Below are 17,935 nucleotides of genomic sequence, written 5' to 3'. Positions count from 1 at the left end.
TTATTATATGATTTTATAAGAATACTTATATATTTTATATTTTATAGATTATGATCATCAAATTACATTGCATTTGTAGTAACACTCTTGCTACCTTTATGAGTAGGTACATGGAAACAGGAAAACACATATTTAATAGATAACGGGTTGATTATAATTTGATTATTTTCAATAAAATGTATTCTAATTATATGATTAGAAGTTTAGTAAAGTGTAAAACTTTTTGTTTAAGAATTGTTGCTGAACATATCAGCTTATTTCCATTCCCTCAGGATACTTCACCAGAATAAGGGAACATAGAAAGTCTACACTAACAAGGACAAAACAGGGGGTGAAAGGAGTAGAAAATACATCAGGTGAGAAAGATCAACATGTCAACAAAATTACAAAAATGAAAAATCAAAAAATCAAATCAAAATTAAAAATTCAAAAATAAAAATCAAATAACTCACCTAGCAATGGAATTTGGTATGATTGTCTGCAGGGATAGAAGCTGCTTTCACTTTGTGCTATTCTGTTGGGTATATACTTAGGAGTAGAATTGTTATGTCAGTAAATACTGCCAAACAGTTCTACAAAGTGGTAGCAACAGTTAAAACTTCTCCTGAGATATGAGAGCTCGTATTGCTCTATCTCCTCACCAACATTTACTATTGTGTCTTTTTCACCTTAGGTATTCTGGTAGATGGCAGTTGTATTGCAGTACTGTGAAGTAAGTTTTTTAAAATATGTCTTTGAGAAACTAGCAGGTGAACTTAGATAGGAAAAGGACATTATACAACAGTGAAATAGGGGTGCCTGGGTGGCTCAGTCCCTTAAGCGTCTGCCTTTGGCTCAGGTCATGATCCCAGGGTCCTGGGATGGAGTCACACATTGGGCTCTCTGCTTATCAGGAGTCTGCTTCTCCCTCTCCCTCTACCACTCTCCCTGACTGTGCTTACTCTCAATCTCTCTCTCAAATAAAATTAAAAAAACAAAACAGTGAAATATGAATACAATTGGGAAAGTAAGAATTTAAGATGATTAAAATAGTCTGATTTTTACTTGCAACCATGATATAGTAAATATATGAAAAAAACATTTTAAAATATATGAAATAAATCACAAATATATATGGAAATATGTATGAAATATATACACAAAATATATGAAAAAATACATTTTAAGACAAAACATCAGATAATGAAAGACTGTGATCCCTGCTAGATGGTAAATAAAGGAGGAGAGCCCTACAACTGTTCCCACTTGAGAGAGTTTCAAGGCCATGGTGCAGGAAGGAGGGATTCTTACAGAAGTGAGCAGACTCCTTCTGTGGATTGAGAAGACAGATATGAAAGTCCATGTAGACTCAGATATTCAGATACACCAAAACAGAGTACGAAAGAGGAGAGGGCCTCTCTGATAGAGAACTCCAGAGAGCTGTCAAAGTTCTCTGGCGTATTCACATGAGTTTGCCCATGAGCAAATAAACCAACAAAGGAGATTTAAATGAGATCATGAAAAGGATGCAATTATTTAAAAAAAAAAAAAAAAAAAGAAAAGAAAAGAAAAAAGGCAGAAAATGGAGCAATAAACAAATGGGAAAAGTGGGGGAAGAAACATCAAGATAGACTTAAGCCTAACCATATCAGTAATCACATTAAATGTAAATAGACTAAACACCCCAACTAAGAGAAAGAAGTTGTCAGATTGGACTTTGAAAAATAAATGCAAGACCCTGGTATGCTCTACCTGCAGGAAATGTACTTTGCTTTAATTGAATTGAATTTTTTTAGAGAGAGAAAGAGAGAAGTGCAGAGAGAGACTCTTAAGCAGGCTCATCGTGGGGATGGAGCTGGACATGGGGGTTCAGTCTCAAGACCCTGATGAATTCATGACCTGAGCTGAAATCAAGAGTCAGATGCTTACCTGACTGAGCCACCCAGCTGCCCTAGAAATGTACTTTAAATATAAAAATGCAGGGGCACCTGGCTGACTCAGTAGAGCATCTGAATCTTGATCTCAAGATTGTAAGTTCGAGTCCCATGTTGGGTATAGAGATTTCTAATATCTTTAAGAAAAATTAAAATAAATATAAAGATCCAAATAGGTGAAAATAAAGGAACACAAGGAAACTTTTAGGGTTGATGGATCATGCACTATCTTGTTTGTGGTTAAATATTCATAGTTGTACACATATGCCAAAATTTAACCAATTGTATACTTTACATGCAGTTTATTCACGCAAATTATACCTCATATCTTACTAAAGCTGTTAAAAAATAGTATGGGGATAAAAATATATGTTTATAAAAAATAAAAAAATTTTAAAAAAAATAGTATGGTGTGTGTGTGGTATGGAGAATAGAAAGAAGTCTAAAATTTATGTAGCAGTGGGAGGTAAGTTTGAAAAAATAGGTGTGAGCTCAACTGTGAAGCAGTTTAAATGCTCAACTGAGTTTGGACTTTGTGCTAGAGACCAGGTGTTAGCAAACATTTTATATAAAGGGCCAGACAGTATATGTTTTGGGCTTTGCAGGCCAAGAGTCAAAATCAGTGTTACCATGTACCTATATAATCTTTTAAAAATCCAAAGACTATTCTTAGCTCACAAGCTGTACAAAACCAGGCAGTGGACCAAATTTGGTCAAAGTACAACAGTTTGCCAACTACTACACTAGACAATAGACAGTAGCATGGTCATCTCTACCATTTAGAAATATAACTGGCAGTAACTATGGTGTAGATTTGAACAGGTAGAAAGCAGAGGCAAACAGATGAGTTGAATGCAATAGTATAAGAAATGGTGGTTTAACATAATGTCCTAGTATTATGGATGGAAACTAAAAAAATTGATTCATTATAGATCTTCTTTATCCATTCATCCACTGACAAATACTTAGGATGTTTCTGTATCTTGGCTATTGTGAATAACCCTGCAGTAAACACAAGAGTTCAGATCTCTTTTTGATATCTTGCTTTCATTCCTTTGGATAAATTTTTAGAAATGGAATTGTTGGTCATGTGGTAGTTCTATTAATATTTTAAGGAACTAAACTGTTTTCCATAGCAGCTTAAACAAGTTATCGTCCCATCAACAATGCAGAGGAGTTCCTTTTTCTCTAAAACCCCTCTGACACTTACTTTCTGTCTCTTTGATAATAGACATTTTAATAAATATGAGGTAATACATCATGGTTTTGATGTGCATTTTGCTGATGATTAGTAAGGCTGAGCATATTTTCATGTGTCTGTTGGCCATTTGGATGTCTTTTTTTTTTTTTTCCGAAAAATGTCTATTCAGTTCCTATACCTAATTACTTAATTTAATTACTTAAATTATACCTAATTACTTAATCTAATTCTTTTCTTGTTGATTTGGATTAATTCTTTATAAATTTCAAATATTAACATCTTATCAGATAGATGGTTTGCAAATATGTTCTTCCATTTCATGGTTTGCCTTTTCATTTTGTTGATTGTTTCTTTTGCTGTGCAGAATCATTTAAGTTTAATGTAGTCCTATTTGTTGATTTTTGTTTTTGTTGCTTCTGCTTTTATTGTCATATCAAAAAAAAAAAAAACCAAAACAATAACAACAAAAAAAACTTTGCCAAAACCGATGTCAAGGAGCTTTTTCCTATGATTTCTTCTAGGAGTTTTATAGTGTCAGGTCTTATATTTAAGTCTTTAAGCTATTTCAAGTTAAATTTTGTGGGTGGTACAAAATAGGGATCCAATTTCATTCTTCTGCTTGCAGCTCTCTAATTTTCCCAGTAACATTTATTGAAAAGACAACCCTATCCCTATCGCTTATTATTGGCTCCCTTATCAAATATTAGTTGACCGTATGTGAAAGAGTTTATTTCTGGTCTCTCTGTTCTGTTCCATTGGTCTGTGAGTCTGTCTTTTCTTGTGCCAGTACGTTACTGCTTTGATGACTGTGAATTTTAGGATAGTTTGAAATCAGGGAGCGTAATGCTTCCAGCTTTTTCTTTTTCAGAATTGCTTTGACTATTCAGGGTTTTCTGTAGTTCCATACACATTTTGAGATTTTTTTTTTTTTTTTGTGAAAAAATCTCACTGGAATTTTGATAGGGATTGTGACGGATTTAGGCAGTATGGACATTTTAACAATTAATTCTTCTGATGCACGAGCATGAGCATGAGATATTTATTCATTTATGTCTTCTTCAATTTCTTTCACCAAAGTTTATAATTTTCCCTATACAGATCTTTCACTTCTTGGTTGAATTTATTCCTATGTGTTTTATTATTCTTGATGCTTTATGAATGGGATTGTTGTCTTTATTTCTTTTTATGCATAAAATCAATATAAAATTGATAGGAAAATGTGTATAACGATAGTAGTAAGTACAATTTTAATATTGCTAATAAACAGCTCTTACAAATTAATAGAAACAGCAAACAAGGATATAAAAGGCAGATAAATGAGTATGAAGAAATGGCCAATAAAAATGTGCAACATTACTGGTAATCCAGAAACTTCAATTAAAGTAACAATGATATTTAACTTCACATATTTTCAAAAAGTAAAATATTTCCAAAAAGTAAAATATTATTATAAGGATTAGTGGGGTACTAAGTTTAGGATGTTCTTTTACATTGTTATGAGATTTTAGGAATGAAACACGGAAATATGTGTTAAGAAAATAATAAACATACCCTAATTCAGAGTTCCCACTGTTGGGCACTGAAATGTAAACATTATCATAAGGATGTTTACTGCAGCATACTTTAGAAAGGGGTTCTCTCAACTGGAAGATTGTTGATAGAAATACTATAGGCACGTTATAAAGAATTAACTCATGACCATTGAGCTGGAGATATTTTCACTGTATAGTAGTAATTGAGAACAAAAATCTCTACTATATAGATATTGTCCAAATGTTGTAAAATTAACAATGATAAATTCTTGTGATCTACATACAAGTACACATACCTACCAATTAATGTGTTGGCATTTTAGGGAAGTCATTTTTGAAGAAAAAAATTGAAGAAAAGGTAGATAAGTCCAAATTTTTAAATGATATTTAAAAATAAATGTTCATACAGAGTATACATGTTATGATCTCATTTATGTATCATAAATGTGGGGTTTTTAAAAAGATTTTATTGATTTACTTGAGAGAATGGGAAAGAGAGAGAATACAGAGGGGAAGGGAGAAGCACAATCCCTGCAAAGCAGGGAGGCAGATGTGGAGCTCATTCCCAGGACCCTGATATCATGACCTGAACAAAAGGCAGCTGCTTAAACCACTGAGCCACCCATGCACCCCTTGTAAATGTTTTAATATAGAAATAAGTAGGTACTTTTAAAAAAGAGTCTTTGTAGAAAATGAAAGTTTCAACTGAACATCTATATTCAAATAGCTTTTTCTAAAAGAAACAAATTACAAATCACTGCATCAGATCATCTTGAACTTTCTAACAGTATTTTGTGCAGTATTGACATACATTGGAAAATATTCTTATCTTATGCAGGGTAGTTTGTTTTTGGAAATGAAGTTTACATTCCCAAAAATAGATAAGTAAAGAAGTAATAGAGAAGAAAAAGAAAACAATGTAAAAGTTCTCAACATGTAGGTATTGATATCTCATTTGTAACATAAATACAAACAAAATCTAAAATAACTAACTGAATAGATATATAGGATACATTTAGAATTTTAGTAATTTCATACTAGACATTAGTGAACTATTTACTCATTCACTTATTAAATTTCTAAGCATGTGTAAAGATGAAAGATATGCTAAGTACTAAAGATATATACCCACATCTGACTTATGGCAGTTCCAAGAAACTGAGGTGATAAATGTGACAAGATCATTATTATCTCATACGATTCAAGCTAAAAGAGAGGTGTATGGGGTAGACCATTAATGTGTGCTACATAAAGAGAATGTGAGTACCTAGAACATTGGCTTTCTAACATTTTTAACAGCATAATACTATGTTTTGAAATGAAATATTATACTTAACTTTAATATTAAAATAAGGTAATATTTTAACAATCTAAATGTATTTTATAAGTTCAACACTTTAAGATTTTTGAAAGCAATTTTGATGTGTACATAGACATTTCAAATCAGAGATAAGGCTGAGAGCTGCAGTACCAATATCCAATTAATATTTGTATTTTTTGTGGTAGCCAAAATATTCAAATTCATGATAATTTCAACTGGAAAAGTTTTTTTTTATTTTTCTAATAGCCAGCTCACCTTGAGATATTAGAATAATTACTATTGAGTTGCAACTGAATCGCTTTCAAAATCTTTATTCAGGGTTTCCATCCCTTAATAGTAATTCAGCAAGCCAAAAACAAAACCCATAAATTTATAGTAAGATGAATTATGCTATGCTCAGAACGTACATTGAGTAGAAATGCATAATCTTCTGCAGGAATTTAATTAGCAAAGTACTCACACTCTGTCCTATTCAGTGAAAAAAAAAAATGTATGGAACACCTACTCTATGGTAATCACTGTTACCAGCCCGCCCTTGAGGACCTTACAGTCATTAAACAAATAATGGCCAAGGTGTTGCTGAAGAAGTAACAAAAAGGATGCAACCACCACAGATTAACCCTCGAGCCGGACCCAGGGAACTGAAGGCTCCTCAACCCCTTTCCTGTCCTTGAACTCTATGATCTGCCTATCATCCCCATAATGGGAGCTCTTTTCAAGGACAGAACCTTGAGCGAGTAAGCTGCTATTGAGACCATCTGGACGGTATACATGACTCATCCCATTTAAGGCCTCTATATAAACTTTTAAGATTCTGGAGGGTAGGTGCAGAGAGCTGTTTATCTTACAACTGCCCAGAACGAGCCTCCTATGTCAGTTCCCCTGCTTATGAAACTTGTCACCTACCAATCTGGAGTGGCCTGCCTCTTCTGTCTCCCCCCGCATTTTATGCACAGCACTAGTTTGCAAACCAACAAGTATGCTATTGTTGAGATGTCACAGGTGCTTAAAGAACCTATTCTAGAAAGTCAGGAAGAAGTGGGACCTGAAAGAGGGTTAGGAGTTAGCAAGGTGATTGGGTCATGGGGTGGGATGGAGAAGAGAGATTTTCAATAGAAAAGGCTCAAGAAGAAGAAAGATCATGATAGATTCATAGAAATTAAAGGAGACTGTCAGCAAGTCATTCGTTCATTCACTGAATACTGGGGAAGGACCAAATAATGCCTGGTGCTGGTCTAGGCACTGGAAATACACCTCAGTAAACAAAAGAAACAAAAAATCTCTGGCCTAACAGAGCATACATTTTAAAAGGAAGTAGCTTAAAAAGTTAAACATATCATGTGTCAGATGTTAAGTTCTTTGCAGATAGGAAAAAGAGTGGAGGGTAATATAAAATACTGTGGTAGGACGTAGCAGGGGGTGCAGTTTTAAAAAGGGAATCAGCTTCATTAATACGATATCATTGTTACAAAGACCTGATCTAAGGGAGGGAGCAAATCATACAGAGAGGTGAGTAAGAGCAAGTGATAAAGGCTCAGTAACAGGAGCATGATTTCATGCAAGACTCTGAGGGAGGCCAGTGTGGCTGGAGCAGAGGACCTGATGGAAAAAGAGTTGATGAAAAGCAGAGTCACAAGGAAGGGAAAGGGAGCAAAATCATGTGATGTCTAGTAGACAATTAATAGGGCAATGGCTTTGCTCTAGGAGAAATGGAAAGCCACCAGAAGCCTGGAGCCCAGTGATAATGTGATCTCATGTAAGTTCTGAGAGGATCAGAACTGGGTTGAGAATAGACTGTAGAGGGACAAAGCCTTAATCAGGGGAGTGTGAGAGGGAAGCAGCTTCATGTGATGTGGTTAGAGCTTCAGGCTGGGTCAAACCACAGGGGAACTTGTAATGCAATTGGTTTTAAACTTGAACATAGAGATGGTGGGAAGTCATCGAAGTTTTTTCAGCAGGGAGATATAATGAAGAGATTTCTGTGTTCAAAACTGCACTATTCGGTGTGGTAGCTCATAGCCGCATATAAAGTGAGTAGGCACTTGAAATGCAGCTAGTTTGAATTGAGATGTCCAGTGAATGTAAGATACATATCAAATTAAATAGTACAAAATATTTAATACAAAAAAACCCCCAAATAATGTAAAATATTTCAAGAGCTAGTTTATATGTTGAAACAATAATAATTTGGTTATATTATGTTAAATATTTTTTTAAAGGGGACCCTGAGTGGCTCAGTGGGTTAAGCCTCTGCCTTTGGCCTAGGTCATAATATCAGGGTCTTGGGATTGAGCCCTGCATCTGGCTCTCTGTTCAGTAGAGTGCCTGCTTCTCTCTCTCTCTCTCTGCCTGCCTTTCTGCCTACTTGTGATCTCTCTGTCAAATAAATAAAATATATATATAATTACCTCGTTTTAGTTTTTTAATGTGGCTCCTACAAAAATTGAAATGATATATATATATACTTACATATATATTAGTTTTAGTACTATCCTATATATAGTACATATATACTTCTCTCTCTATATATACACATATATATGTATATATAGATAGATATAGAGATGTATATATAGATATTGATATATAGATATATAGATATAATTATATATATATATATATATTAGTTTTTAGTACTATTGGACAGAGCTGGTTTAGAAAATCCTCCTGTTTACAGAATAAAGTAGGCAAGATTGGGTGCTGAGACCATTTAACAGCCTGGTCTCTAGAACAGTTTGAATATCACTAAGCTATTCTAAGTATTTTAAGAGCTGCTTTAAGCACTCTAAAATTCTAAAAGAAGGTGAAATATTAGCTGAAAACACTTCAGATAAAAAATATTTAAATTTTTGTTTTGTAGTCATCAGAGAAAATAAAAGTTGACAGTGTTTTGCTGCACAAAATGAAGTTATTGGCAGGCTACTTTATATGCTAAACAGTGTTTATGACTGAGATTTGAATGACCAATAACAGAAAGGAGTCAATATTTACAGCTCTTGTTTATGGTTCTTATAGGTTTTGTATCTGTACATATGATAAACTTTAGTATAGTCCTATAGTGTTCACATTCCTAATTAATTTATTTCAAAAGGCTGTTATAATAATATTTAAATTATATTTTAACTAATATTGGAATATGCAGAATGCAAGCTCCCCATTTAAATTTGCACATTCTCTATAAACTGTGTGACTTATTAGATTTATAAATATTGTAATAGATGAGCTCAAGACATGATTAAATTTCTAGTTGAGTTCAACATTTAGAATTACTTGCCAAAGTATTATAAATGTATTCTATGGAATATAATTAGTTATTTTAAACTTCATAATTAAGTAGAAGATAATTACTTAATTGACAAAATATATATGTTAGATTTGGTAAATATTTTATAGCACATTGTCTTTTAACTACTATAGCATATTAAATTTAGAAATTTATGTATTTTTTTTAATTTTTTTTTTTATTTCCAGCATAACAGTATTCATTATTTTTGCACCACACCCCATGCTCCATGCAATCCGTGCCCTCTATAATACCCACAACCTGGTACCCCAACCTCCCACCCCCCGTCCCTTCAAAACCCTCAGATTGTTTTTCAGAGTCCATAGTCTCTCATGGTTCACCTCCCCTTCCAATTTCCCCCAACTCCCTTCTCCACTCTAAGTCCCCATGTCCTCCATGCTATTTGTTATGCTCCACAAATAAGTGAAACCATATGATAATTAACTCTCTCTGCTTGACTTATTTCACTCAGCATAATCTCTTCCAGTCCCGTCCATGTTGCTACAAAAGTTGGGTATTCATCCTTTCTGATGGAGGCATAATACTCTATCCCCAGGGGTACAGGTCTGTGAATCACCAGATTTACACACTTCACAGCACTCACCAAAGCACATACCCTCCCCAATGTCCATAATCCCACCCCCTTCTCCCAAACCCCCTCCCCCCAGCAACCCTCAGTTTGTTTTGTGAGATTAAAAGTCACTTATGGTATGTCTCCCTCCCAATCCCATCTTGTTTCATTTATTCTTCTCCTACCCACTTAAGCCCCCATGTTGCATCACCACTTCCTCATATCAGGGAGATCATATGATAGTTGTCTTTCTCTGCTTGACTTATTTCGCTAAGCATAATACGCTCTAGTTCCATCCATGTTGTCGCAAATGGCAAGATTTCATTTCTTTTGATGGCTGCATAGTATTCCATTGTGTATATATACCACATCTTCTTGATCCATTCATCTGTTGATGGACATCTAGGTTCTTTCCATAGTTTGGCTATTGTGGGCATTGCTGCTATAAACATTCGGGTGCATGTGCCCCTTTGGATCACTACGTTTGTATCCTTAGGGTAAATACCCAATAGTGCAATTGCTGGGTCATAGGGCAGTTCTATTTTCAACATTTTGAGGAACCTCCATGCTGTTTTCCAGAGTGGCTGCACCAGCTTGCATTCCCACCAACAGTGTAGGAGGGTTCCCCTTTTTCCGCATCCTCGCCAGCATCTGTCATTTCCTGACTTGTTGATTTTAGCCATTCTGACTGGTGTGAGGTGATATCTCATTGTGGTTTTGATTTGTATTTCCCTGATGCCGAGTGATATGGAGCACTTTTTCATGTGTCTGTTGGCCATCTGGATGTCTTCTTTGCAGAAATGTCTGTTCATGTCCTCTGCCCATTTCTTAATTGGATTATTTGTTCTTTGGGTGTTGAGTTTGCTAAGTTCTTTATAGATTCTGGACACTAGTCCTTTATCTGATATGTCGTTGGCAAATATCTTCTCCCATTCTGTCAGTTGTCTTTTGATTTTGTTAACTGTTTCCTTTGCTGTGCAAAAGCTTTTGATCTTGATGAAATCCCAATAGTTCATTTTTGCCCTTGCTTCCCTTGCCTTTGGCGTTGTTCCTAGGAAGATGTTGCTGCGGCAGAGGTCAAAGAGGTTGCTGCCTGTGTTTTCCTCAAGGATTTTGATGGATTCCTTTCGCACATTGAGGTCCTTCATCCATTTTGAGTCTATTTTTGTGTGTGGTGGAAGGAAATGGTCCAATTTCATTTTTCTGCATGTGGCTGTCCAATTTTCCCAGCACCATTTATTGAAGAGGCTGTCTTTTTTCCATTGGACATTCTTTCCTGCTTTGTCGAAGATGAGTTGACCATAGAGTTGAGGGTCTATTTCTGGGCTCTCTATTCTGTTCCATTGATCTATGTGTCTGTTTTTGTGCCAGTACCATGCTGTCTTGATGACGACAGCTTTGTAATAGAGCTTGAAGTCCGGAATTGTGATGCCACCAACGTTGGCTTTCTTTTTCAATATCCCCTTGGCTATTCGAGGTCTTTTCTGGTTCCATATAAATTTTAGCATTATTTGTTCCATTTCTTTGAAAAAGATGGATGGTACTTTGATAGGAATTGCATTAAATGTGTAGATTGCTTTAGGTAGCATAGACATTTTCACAATATTTATTCTTCCAATCCAGGAGCATGGAACATTTTTCCATTTCTTTGTGTCTTCCTCAATTTCTTTCATGAGTACTTTATAGTTTTCTGAGTATAGAATCTGTGTCTCTTTGGTTAGGTTTATTCCTAGGTATCTTATGGTTTTGGGTGCAATTGTAAATGGGATTGACTCCTTAATTTCTCTTTCTTCTGTCTTGCTGTTGGTGTAGAGAAATGCAACTGATTTCTGTGCATTGATTTTATATCCTGACACTTTACTGAATTCCTGTATAAGTTCTAGCAGTTTTGGAGTGGAGTCTTTTGGGTTTTCCACATATAGTATCATATCATCTGCGAAGAGTGATAATTTGACTTCTTCTTTGCCAATTTGGATGCCTTTAATTTCCTTTTGTTGTCTGATTGCTGAGGCTAGGACCTCTAGTACTATGTTGAATAGCAGTGGTGATAATGGACATCCCTGCCGTGTTCCTGACCTTAGCGGAAAAGCTTTCAGTTTTTCTCCATTGAGAATGATATTTGCGGTGGGTTTTTCACAGATGGCTTTGATGATATTGAGGTATGTGCCCTCTATCCCTACACTTTGAAGAGTTTTGATCAGGAAGGGATGCTGTACTTTGTCAAATGCTTTTTCAGCATCTATTGAGAGTATCATATGGTTCTTGTTCTTTCTTTTATTGATGTGTTGTATCACATTGACTGATTTGCGGATGTTGAACCAACCTTGCAGCCCTGGAATAAATCCCACTTGGTCGTGGTGAATAATCTTTTTAATGTACTGTTGAATCCTATTGGCTAGTATTTTGTTGAGTATTTTCGCATCTGTGTTCATCAAGGATATCGGTCTATAGCTCTCTTTTTTGGTGGGATCCTTGTCTGGTTTTGGGATCAAGGTGATGCTGGCCTCATAAAATGAGTTTGGAAGTTTTCCTTCCATTTCTATTTTTTGGAACAGTTTCAGGAGAATAGGAATTAGTTCTTCTTTAAATGTTTGGTAGAATTCCCCCGGGAAGCCGTCTGGCCCTGGGCTTTTGTTTGTTTGGAGATTTTTAATGACTGTTTCAATCTCCTTACTGGTTATGGGTCTGTTCAGGCTTTCTATTTCTTCCTGGTTCAGTTGTGGTAGTTTATATGTTTCTAGGAATGCATCCATTTCTTCCAGATTGTCAAATTTATTGGCGTAGAGTTGCTCATAGTATGTTCTTATAATAGTTTGTATTTCTTTGGTGTTAGTTGTGATCTCTCCTCTTTCATTCATGATTTTATTTATTTGGGTCCTTTCTCTTTTCTTTTTGATAAGTCGGGCCAGGGGTTTATCAATTTTATTAATTCTTTCAAAGAACCAGCTCCTAGTTTCATTGATTTGTTCTATTGTTTTTTTGGTTTCTATTTCATTGATTCTGCTCTGATCTTTATGATTTCTCTTCTCCTGCTGGGCTTAGGGTTTCTTTCTTGTTCTTTCTCCAGCTCCTTTAGGTGTAGGGTTAGGTTGTGTACCTGAGACCTTTCTTGTTTCTTGAGAAAGGCTTGTACCACTATATATTTTCCTCTCAGGACTGCCTTTGTTGTGACCCACAGATTTTGAACCGTTGTATTTTCATTATCATTTGTTTCCATGATTTTTTTCAATTCTTCTTTAATTTCCCGGTTGACCCATTCATTCTTTAGAAGGATGCTGTTTAGTCTCCATGTATTTGGGTTCTTTCCAAACTTCCTTTTGTGGTTGAGTTCTAGCTTTAGAGCATTGTGGTCTGAAAATATGCAGGGAATGATCCCAATCTTTTGATACCGGTTGAGTCCTGATTTAGGACCGAGGATGTGATCTATTCTGGAGAATGTTCCATGTGCACTAGAGAAGAATGTGTATTCTGTTGCTTTGGGATGAAATATTCTGAATAAATCTGTGATGTCCATCTGGTCCAGTGTGTCGTTTAAGGCCTTTATTTCCTTGCTGATCTTTTGCTTGGATGATCTGTCCATTTCAGTGAGGGGAGTGTTAAAGTCCCCTACTATTATTGTATTATTGTTGATGTGTTTCTTTGATTTTGTTATTAATTGGTTTATATAGTTGGCTGCTCCCACGTTGGGGGCATAGATATTTAAAATTGTTAAATCTTCTTGTTGGACAGACCCTTTGAGTATGATATAGTGTCCTTCCTCATCTCTTATTATAGTCTTTGGCTTAAAATCTAATTGATCTGATATAAGGATTGCCACTCCTGCTTTCTTCTGATGTCCATTAGCATGGTAAATTCTTTTCCACCCCCTCACTTTAAATCTGGAGGTGTCTTCGGGCTTAAAATGAGTTTCTTGGAGTCAACATATAGATGGGTTTTGTTTTTTTATCCATTCTGATACCCTGTGTCTTTTGACAGGGGCATTTAGCCCATTAACATTCAGGGTAACTATTGAGAGATATGAATTTAGTGCCATTGTATTGCCTCTAAGGTGACTGTTACTGTATATGGTCTCTGTTCCTTTCTGATCTACCACTTGTAGGCTCTCTCTTTGCTTAGAGGACCCCTTTCAAGATTTCCTGTAGAGCTGGTTTGGTATTTGCAAATTCTTTCAGTTTTTGTTTGTCCTGGAAGCTTTTAATCTCTCCTTCTATTTTCAATGATAGCCTAGCTGGATATAGTATTCTTGGCTGCATGTTTTTCTCATTTAGTGCTCTGAAAATATCATGCCAGCTCTTTCTGGCCTGCCAGGTCTCTGTGGATAAGTCAGCTGCCAATCTAATATTTTTACCATTGTATGTTACAGACTTCTTTTCCCAGGCTGCTTTCAGGATTTTCTCTTTGTCACTGAGACTTGTAAATTTTACTATTAGGTGACGGGGTGTGGGCCTATTCTTATTGATTTTGAGGGGCGTTCTCTGAACCTCCTGAATTTTGATGCTCGTTCCCTTTGCCATATTGGGGAAATTCTCCCCAATAATTCTCTCCAGTATACCTTCTGCTCCCCTCTCTCTTTCTTCTTCTTCTGGAATCCCAATTATTCTAATGTTGTTTCGTCTTATGGTGTCACTTATCTCTCGAATTCTCCCCTCGTGGTCCAGTAGCTGTTTGTCCCTCTTTTGCTCAGCTTCTTTATTCTCTGTCATTTGGTCTTCTATATCACTAATTCTTTCTTCTGCCTCATTTATCCTAGCAGTGAGAGCCTCCATTTTTGATTGCACCTCATTAATAGCTTTTTTGATTTCAACTTGGTTAGATTTTAGTTCTTTTATATCTCCAGAAAGGGCTTTTATATCTCTCGAGAGGTTTCTCTAATATCTTCCATGCCTTTTTCGAGTCCGGCTAGAACCTTGAGAATTGTCATTCTGAACTCTAGATCTGACATATTACCAATGTCTGTATTGATTAGGTCCCTAGCCTTCGGTACTGCCTCTTGTTCTTTTTTTTGTGTTGAATTTTTCCGTCTTGTCATTTTGTCCAGATAAGAGTATATGAAGGGGCAAGTAAAATACTAAAAGGGTGGCAACAACCCCAGGAAAAAATGCTTTAACCAAATTAGAAGAGATCCAAAATCGTGAGAGGGGAGAAAGGGGATAAAAAGAGGTTCAAAAAGGAAGAAAGAAAAAAAAAGAAAAAAGAAAAAAAAAAAAAAAAGAAAAGAATTAAAAAAAAAAAGGAAAACACCTAAGAAAAATGTAAAAAAGAAAAAATATATATATTAGATAAACTAGTAAAAAATCGTTAAAAAAGAAAAAGGTAACAGTTAAAAAAAAAAAAATTTATCCGAAGGTGAGGAAAAAAAAAAAAACAAAAAATGAAAAAGAAAAAAATTAAATTAACTGCAAGACTAAAAAAAAATCACAGGGAAAAAGCCATGAGTTCCCTGCTTGGCTTTCTCCTCCTCTGGAATTCTGCTGCTCTCCTTGGTATTGAAACCGCACTCCTTGGTAGGTGAACTTGGTCTCGGCTGGATTTCTTGTTGATCTTCTGGGGGAGGGGCCTGTTGTAGTGATTCTCAAGTGTCTTTGCCCCAGGCGGAATTACACCGCCCTTACCCGGGGCCGGGGTGAGTAATCCGCTCGGGTTTGCTTTCAGGAGCTTTTGTTCCCTGAGCGCTTTCCGTAGAGTTCCGGAGGACGGGAATACAAATGGCGGCCTCCTGGTCTCCGGCCCGGAGGAGCCGAGAGCCCAGGGCCGCACTCCTCAGTGCGCCCTCAGAGAACAGCGCCAGGTACTCCCGTCTGCCGGACCTCCGGCCGCGCTCCGAGCTCACCGAGCCTGCGACCGGTTCAAGGTCACACTGAGCTGTGAGCTTACTGTCGGCTCTGTCTCTGTAGCCGGCTTTCCCCTTCCAATACCCGCAAGGTCTGCGACACTCAGACACCCCTGATCCTTCTGTGACCCTGCGGGACCTGAGGCCACGCTGAACCCACGTGGGCTTCGCCCCGGTTTAGCCTCTGGAGCGATGTCCCTCAGCGGAACAGACTTTTAAAAGTCCTGATTTTGTGCGCGGTTGCTCCGCCGCTTGCCGGGAGCCGGCCCCTCCCCCCGGGGTCTATCTTCCCGTCGCTTTGGATTCACTTCTCCGCCGGTCCTACCTTTCAGAAAGTGGTTGTTTTTCTGTTTCCAGAATTGCTGTTCTTCTTCTCTTCGATCTGCCGATGGATTTTCAGGTGTTTGCAATCTTTAGATAAGCTATCTACCTGATCTCCGGCTAGCTGAAGCAGTCTCAGCCTGCTGCTTCTCCGCCATCTTGACTCCTCCAGAAATTTATGTATTTTTTAAAGGATATTTTATTTGTGAAAATTTTAGGGGTTGAGTATATATATTATTTATGTACTCTGAATTTTGACAGGATTAGAGAGCTATTTGATGATACAGTGTTTTTACTAATTAGTCATATAATATTAATTAATTTATCAGCATGTTAAAGAGACTGGTTGATATTTATGTATCAACACTAATAGCTTTATTGATAGTAAATAACCAGGTTTTTAAAAGTAATTTTACTGTACAGAATTGATTATAACTTCTCTTGAATTACTAGGTCATTTGTATAAAGCATTATTTTTTCAGTGTAATTTAACTTAATTTTTTTTCAGTGATCCAAAATTCACTGTTTATGCACCACACCCAGCACTCCATACAATACATGCCCTCCATAATACCCACCACCAGGCTCACCCAACCCCCCACACCCCTCCGCTCCAAAACCCTCAGTTTGTTTCTCAGAGTCCACAGTCTCTCATGGTTTGCCTCCCCCTCTGAATACTCCCACTTATCTCTCCTCTCCAACTCCCAATGTCTTCTATGTTATTCCTTATGCTCCACAAGTAAGTGAAACCATATGATAATTGACTCTTTCTGCTTGACTTATTTCACTCAGCATAATCTCTTCCAGTCCCATTTATGTTGGTACAAAAGCTGGGTATTCATATAAAGCATTATTATAAAAGCAAATGGTCAAAAATAACCCAGTCATTACATGTGTCTAGACGCACATGTGTAAGTGTTTGTGCATGTGTGCATATATGTGCACACACCTGTTATAGTTTATGCCTCCTAGAGGCTGAGTCAGTGGTACACAGTATACTACTGACATCAATCATATTGCAGTCCTTTAGAGTTGTAGGAATATATATTAAAATATGTATCTAGGAAAAGACAAATAGTTATTTTATTGGGACTCATTTAATTAAGATTCCAATTTCCCTTAAAATTTCTTTCTTTCCTGCATATATAATCAGGAGATTTATCAGGAGATTATTTTTTATTATTGTTAGTTATTTTATATTTTTAAATCGAGCATTTTGAGGGGGCACCCGGGTGGCTCAGTTAAGTGTCTACCTTTGGCTCAGGTCATGATCCCTGGGTCCAGAGATCAAGTCCTGTATCAGTCTCCCTGCTCACTGGGGACCTGCTTCTCTCTCTTTTCCCTGCTCGTGCTCTCTCTATCTGTGTCTCTCTCTCTCAGATAAATAATAAATAAAATCTTTTAAAAAATGGAGGATTTTGTGAAAATGTGTTAGATTAAAAGAAGTAGTTTGTTAAAACATTTTTAACATAATGTATGTTACTGGAAATTTATTCTACTTTTATTTTGTATATGTGTTAATTTAGAAAGTGGTCAGTAGTGGTTTTTGAGACTAGAAACAACTACCCCCTCAACATTTAAGACCTTGAATGCATATTTAGCATAGGATTTTTTTTTCTAGATCTTCCATTCCTGTGAAAAAGTTTCCTAATAATGACAACATGGGTTTAAGCAAAGAGAAAATGTGGCCTAATAAAATATATCATCATGTAACTTTTATTATTTACATTTTATTTTCATGATTTTTTGTGAAAATTTTGTTGTTTACAATTTTCATGGTTCTTGCCATATGCAATTTTCATGGTTCTTGTCAATAAGCATATATATATCTTATTGACTTAATATTTTGTCTATCTACTTTTGAAATTAATTCAAAATTTTAAATGAATGTGTTTCAATATAATAGAAAAAATTGCCATAAAAATAAAAATAAACTGATTTAAAAAAGCGATGTTATCCAACT

At 36.1% G+C, this 17,935-nt stretch overlaps 1 protein-coding gene across 4 annotated transcripts in view; it reads left to right on the top strand.

Annotated features, from left to right (window-relative positions):
- Positions 1–17,935, top strand: part of EPHA6 (EPH receptor A6) — an 881,405-nt gene that overhangs the window by 388,650 nt on the left and 474,820 nt on the right. The window lies entirely within an intron of this gene.

This window comes from Mustela erminea, chromosome 1 (genome assembly GCF_009829155.1).
Source record: "Mustela erminea isolate mMusErm1 chromosome 1, mMusErm1.Pri, whole genome shotgun sequence".
NCBI lineage: Eukaryota > Metazoa > Chordata > Mammalia > Carnivora > Mustelidae > Mustela > Mustela erminea.
The sequence above is the reverse complement of the archived record's forward strand: the minus strand, read 5'-3'. Positions and strand labels throughout refer to the sequence as shown.